General features: G+C 43.8%; 1 long non-coding RNA gene across 5 annotated transcripts; it reads left to right on the forward strand.

The window, feature by feature from the left end:
• The first annotated feature begins 696 nt into the window (after positions 1-696).
• LOC124696674 lies at positions 697-5,541 on the forward strand. 5 transcript variants are annotated; one of them, XR_007000720.1, is made up of 8 exons: positions 697-956; positions 1,033-3,534; positions 3,629-3,756; positions 3,861-4,139; positions 4,215-4,358; positions 4,479-4,659; positions 4,775-4,964; positions 5,043-5,541. It is a non-coding gene; the product is annotated as an uncharacterized LOC124696674 (long non-coding RNA). The 5 variants fall into 5 exon arrangements; XR_007000717.1 differs by having other exon boundaries at positions 1,033-3,331; positions 3,433-3,534; positions 4,479-4,964; XR_007000718.1 differs by having other exon boundaries at positions 1,033-3,331; positions 3,441-3,534; positions 4,479-4,964.
• The last annotated feature ends 1,106 nt before the right edge of the window (positions 5,542-6,647 follow it).

The raw sequence follows: 6,647 nt of genomic DNA on the forward strand, positions 1-6,647 counted from the left end.
TACTCACCGCTTTGACCTCTTTTCTGCCATGTATCTCTACGCGTGTCTCTTTCCTGATTCCCGTATCATCACACTCTGCCTAAATTCTCTCGATTCCTCCGAATTCTTCGGATCGCACCGGCTCCGTCGACCTCAGTCCGTAGCCTCCTTGGAAGGTCCTCTGGCTCGCTGGCACTACCTCCCTGCATATCCGCCGCCGCAGCGCCACCGTCGTCCGCCGCCACCGGCTGATTCCTGCCTGCCCGAGATGAGAGGATGGAGACGTCCGATCTTCTGACTCCATGCTCGCTGTAGGTGGCCTCACAAGGAGAGGACGCTCAAGGACGGAGACGGCCCAATTTTGCGACGAGGAAGACCATGCGCGCTTGACACGTAGGCCTGCTTCATCCACATCATCTTATTCTTTCTCTCTCTGGCTCTCGAACCGGCCGTGTAGTTCGCCGGGTGGGCGACGACGCCCGGAATCGCTTTCTGCTGCTCCGGATCGGTGAGCACTGGCTTGCCTCCGGGCCGCCCTTCTACCAACGACGACACCATGGGCAAGGTGGGGCGCACGGACGGATGAGGTCCCGGCGGCGGCGGCGGTCCTCAGGCTTGCCGCTCCGTGAGCGGGTATTCCCCCCGATGGGGATACAGTGGGAGTGGCGATGGCGGGCGCCTGGCCGCCGCTTCTCCGCCTCGACTTCAACCTGTCATTCTATCCAGGAGAGAGAAGAGGGGAGGCGGGGGCAGAAGCATCACTGGTGGCCAGAAGCATCGCCGGCGGCACCAGGTCGACCATGGCCGGTGTATCCATACTCTACACTGAGATTTTGGCTTCCACGGGTTACCATCGAACATGCTTTCAGAGCAGGTCAGCCATATAAGCTTCAGGGTGAATCCGGGGCAGCGCACACGTCAGGCACGAGCCTGGCAGCAAGTCCGGCGACCACTGGTGCGGAAACTGCGACTTCAAGGTGGACCATTTCTCTCCTGCCTCTTTTACTTCCCTCGATCAGATAATTTCACCCATATTTTCTTTTCTTTTTTCAGTTAAGTAAAGTCAAGCCATCACTGGTTCACCACATTGCATGGTGGGTGACTAGGTGTGTGGAATCACTTGCCGGTTGCAGCCCATCATGGCGGCTCTGTTCAAGGCCAACGCAACATGCTCCTTGCTGTTGGAGTCTGTGGTGCAGGTCTCCTACGGTGCAGCTCCGTGCCACGACATACTCATTCAACTTTCTCAAGGTTTTAATTTTGCACACTTCAACTTCATTCAGTCACCTAGCCTACCAAATTCCAATTGTTTTGTGTATACTCTTATGGGAAACATTGGTAGCTGAAGGCAACCAATTGTTTTAGTCCAATTGTGCATATTATGTGTTCATCTACTACCTATTGTACTTTATGCCTTCTCATCTTAAATTTCAGACAACAATTTTTCTGCAATTAAAGATGCAGTTTGGTTCAATGGATTGTAAGAGCTCATCAAACTCCTCGCATTTACGGATTTTTTTGAGCTACATTATTTTTTTTTCTTGCTCAAAGGTCCAAAATGTTTCTTATTTTAGATTAGATTTGTCTTATTTTGATAATTTATCAGTCAGTATTTGCAAGAGTTGCTCACTATGTATATGCTCTGGATCAGCCAAGGTAGTTATGTAATGAATAAACTTTTATTCGTCCAAGCCCTTATGATTATGCTCTTAAATTTAAATGCAGCAATTAGTTCCATATTTAGTGGAAGTGTATTTTTGAATGATCCTCACAACTGATGTTGATCAAGCAGTAGCAGAGTTAGCATCTTAAATTTTTTATTCTACAAATAGGAAACACAGTCTCAGTATCTTTGGTTTTGTTCGGAAAAACAGCTGAAGATTAATGTATGCCTATTTTGTAAAATATAGAAGTGAGTTATTTACATTTCAAGATAAGCTTTTTCCAAAAGGTAAGATGCTAGGAGGTGCTACTTTATCTCATGTGTAGCTTCTCACGAAATTGCTTGCGGTGTTCAGTGTGCTTGCCGCCTCATCGGTACAAATTTGCCTACTGTCCATTGTCTACTTCATATAGAAATCATAGAGCGCTTGCGCTGCTTCGGTAAAAATTCGCTTCCCATCCATTACATAATGGTTTCTGTAGAAACCACAGAGTGCTTATTATTGCCATACTTGCCTTTCTTCTGAACAAAATCTGTAGGCAAACAAAAATGTCATGCCTTTTCTTCTTACTCAGAATGGTGCATCCAGGATAAAGTATTTGTTACTCAAAATTTGTAGGCATTCTATCCTGAATGGCAGGAAATAATGCGACTTCTGTATGACATTCACGTCGGCCATTTTTTAAGTTGTATTTGCAACTACCAGAAAATAATTATTTATGCTATTTCATACATGTTAGAAAATGTTGATTTGTCACACTCTACCGGTTCCTATTTAATTTGCTTGGCACTGATGTTTCCAATTCGATTGAAAAGATTTTTCCAGGCTGTAGCCCAATTTGTTTCTCACAAATGCAAGTAAATGCTTAGGTAAAAATTATCCTTCATGGCTCAAATAGAAAGAACATATATTCATTAATTCCTGATATCACCATACTAACTATCCTTAGAAGCTGAGAACACGAAGGTGTATTGTAACTTGAGAAGATGCATCTCTTGGCAATGTTATGCACTGCTTAAGATACAGTTGTCACCACTTATTTGTCTCACATGAATAACATTTAGTGGAAAATAAAGGCGGGAGAGATACTTCTGCAAATAGTTTTTTTTGGCCAATTGCTGAATCCGGTATATATTTTGTCAACTGTTCTCCAACCATTTAGTGCCATGTCATTCTGCAATTGGATCCAAATGGTTCATAATAAGCTCGACAAGGTGCTTTCATAATAGATAGCTGTCCTTTCATTAGTTCGATGTCTCTGCCACAGGTGTACCCCACAGATGAAGTTTCGGGAACTGTGTCAACTTAGTTCTCTAACAACGCATCATTCCCAACGTCTTAAGAAAGTATCTAGGAGGATTTTTTCGAGGGAGTATGATAGTCAACCTTAACTGAAAAATAATTAGCCATCCTTCAAAATACAGTGTTTTCTTTTAAGTTGAGATGCTTGCAAGTTTATCCCTGAACTGGGCCAGCCGACTGTTTAGGCTATGTGATTGGTCGTTTTGATTTATATGATCCTCAAAAAAGCTACATATCAGTGGATCATCCTTTGAGGATCTTCTTTACTCTAAAGATTTTTCTAGCAGAGGTGGTGCCACTGCCAGAGAACTTTCCTTTGTTCGCTTATACTGCTATCCCATTTAGCATGTTATTACATCGCATCGATCGGAATATACTTCTATCTGGTGAGAATGTGGCCGCTTTGGTGCTTGGTTTATTTTATTGTATAATCTGTATCCTTAATACCATGTGTTTTATGTTGTGATAATTTGATTGCTCCGTGTAGATTTGTAGACGTTGTTGGATTGGTGAACAAGGTCACTTATGTTTTCCCCCCTTCTGGTAATGCTAGGAGCCAGAAACGTCAAGTGTATATCACAGATGGCAGGTGCGTGTCGCTGCTACTTTTATATCTACTTTTCCGACAAGATACTTGCCTCTTCTGATTGTTATCTGATTTATGTTTATGTTGCTTCATGAAGCGAGCCTGCTATTGTTACCCTTTGTGGGGAGCACGCTGATCTATTTGATGCTGATGGGTTGATAGAGGCATCGGATGAGGAGCCTATTATCATTTCATTTGTTGGCATGGCAGTTAGTCATTGCTCAGGTGCTGCACTCTCTCTTTCTAGCACTATTTTCTGTTATCTTTCGCTTTTTATTTTTTTCCTTTCTTTTTGGTCTCTGCAAACTATAGTATTTATTGCTCTGCAGGTTTATAGGCCTTCAAGAGTACAGCTGTTACAAGATGGCATGTTAATGTGCCAATTCTAGAGATAGCTGATGTTCGGGAGAAGCATGTTTATCAGGAAATCAGTTCCTGCTGCGTGTCAGGATTGTTGTTTGTTTGGTGACATGTGTATTTTCCATGTGTTACATATCGAGAAACATATACCGTGGTGCATTGATCTGCACAGTGCAAATCAAAGTCGTTCTGAGCCGACCGTATCATCAATCGAGGAGATAGCGGCATTTGAGCCGAATGATATCATGGTATGTTCAGAGTACTACGGTGAATATTTTTCTCCCCTGCATTCTCTGGTTAAATCTGTTGTTAATCGTGCTTAGGGTGAGTGTTGTAAAATATCCAGTAGAATTACCGACGTTCTCATAACCAACGGTTGGTATTATATAAGCTGCAAAGAATATTGGAAGATGGTTACTTTAGAGGATGCAGTATACTTGGTGCCCCACTGTTATACCTCTGCCCAGGTATGTGCACCTGATTTCCATGTCCTCCGTTTTTCGTGATGTATATTGCTTACTTTATTTTACCATTTTTATGTTATGTTTGTTAGACACTAATTCTTTTTTTTATCATTGCTCTGCCAGGTATAGGCTCATTGTTGGAGCAGTTGACGCTGGTTCTACAGATCCTCTCACTACCAAATTTACGAACCTTTATTTGTTTGGGCCTCCAGAGGAAACTGTCGTCCAAAAAGAGGATCTTTATTTGTTTGGGCCTCCTGAGGAAACTGTCGTCCGAAAAGAGGCGTTGCTGCTTGTGTCAAGTGTAAGAGGAGTCAGTAGAGGACTGACTAATGCAGTGCCCAAGGATTTACTTGAGAATTCAGTGTTGTTCTACTCATAGACATGAATGACTAGACTCATTGCACAACTACCTCCAGGTACAAATTGTTGAGCCGATTGTCCATGCCAATGTTGTCTTGCGAGAGGGAATGGATTGTTCAGCTGTAGGTCAGGACAATGTTGGCATCCCTGCTCCTGAAACCCCAAAGCATGTTCCACGTCCTGCTGAGACATCAAGTCCTCCACTGTCCATGGATCTCACGCTATTCAGCTTCCGTTATTGATGAGGTATAATTGTATTGTATTTGCAGGATATCAGTGTTTTTGCGTTTCTGACAGGCGATGTATTTCTATTGACTATTGTAGACTGCCTCCGATGCCATTGGGAGAATGAAGCGCAACAGTCCCGGTGATGGCGAGTAGCCGAGTACCCAGGTCGAAGAAAGGGTTACATTTTTCGGATGCTGATGACTAGGTTCCTGGGCACGTGTTCGTTAGCTGAACGTGAAGAACATGGTGGTTCTACTGTCAGCGATTTTGTTTATGATGGTGTTTTTACTGTCTACAAGCTACAATTTGGCTGGTGTATGCAACAAGGTTGCTTCGCTATGGCCCCCTGTTCTGTTGTTCAAGGCCCATATGTTCGGGCCCCCAGTCCTCTTCTATATTTGTACATCTTGGGACAGTCTGACTGTTTAGACTATGTCTTTTTCATTCTACTTTCGGACTATGGCTATTAAGATGTACTATATACTAAACTGGACGCAACCAACTCTCCGCAGTATCTTATCTAGGCTAAACTGTCATGTGGACTATGTAATGGGACATGAATAAAATTAGCACCGCTCTTTATTTTCCCACTGTATGTAACAAGGGCCAAACATAGTGAACCTCTACACCACACCGCTTTATTTCATAATTTGCAAATATTAATATTGCCTCAAGGGCGTATAACATGTTGCACTCAACATTTTTTTGAACAAGAGAAGGGTCCAAAGGACCAAGAAGCTTCAATAACTGTGGTGGGACAACTTCAGAAGCAGGACCCTAAGCATTACAGAAAGTACACAATGGTTCCCACACTTTACAAATAGAATGTTGAAATAAACTGAGAAAAGCGACCGAGCCTTTCTCCACCGTTGGTGCTTCAGAGCTTCGAAGCAATGCTCATGCTGAAGCTGAAGTTCCTCCGCTCTGGCACGCCGGCCTGGAGGACGAAAACCTGTCGGCGCAAGTAGCACCGATGCTTCAGAGCAAAGTCGCTGTCGTTGATGACCTCCACCATGTGAAGCTTTAAGATCTTCTCCAACGGCAGTTGAGGTAAGATTGCAACCCTCAGTCCACCTCCACGATGGACAGTTCTGGCAGCAACCGCAAACATCCGTGACGCCCCGAGCTTATTCTTGAGATCGACGCCAGATCGATGCTCTACTACCACCCTCCATCATGGAGATCCGACAGGAAAGCACGCCGGACGACCTGGGTCGCTGCTCCACCACGACCAAGATCATCATCCACAACACCGCATAACGTCAAGATGCCATAGCAGCAAACCAAACGTACAACCTAACCTACTGTACAAAGGAGAAGGCCAGCCAACCCTCTAATCCCTACTCCAGCCGGTGGAGCCGCCAGAGGAGGATGGGAGAGGTGACCAGAGTATCTGGACTACTGTCAAGAGGAGAGAGAAGACTAGGAAAAAATGAGAGCCCTCCTTAAGAGTTGCAACACCTTATAAGTTTTGGTTCCCCGTCATAAACTTGAGAATATTAGAAGATGTAAAAGTTTAGTGTCGAAAGAAAGGTGTAAAAATTTAGTGTTGAAAGAAGTTCAGTGTCAGCAAAAAACAATGTCATAAATATTGAAATGTACTCTCCCTCACCGGGTGTCATAAATTTGATTCTACAGTAAGTAAACAAAGATGGTTGACATTTTAGGAAGCACATATAAGAAGAGGATTAAAAAAATTGG

The sequence above is a fragment of the Lolium rigidum genome, chromosome 3, assembly GCF_022539505.1.
Source record: "Lolium rigidum isolate FL_2022 chromosome 3, APGP_CSIRO_Lrig_0.1, whole genome shotgun sequence".
In the NCBI taxonomy this organism is placed as follows: Eukaryota; Viridiplantae; Streptophyta; class Magnoliopsida; order Poales; family Poaceae; genus Lolium; species Lolium rigidum.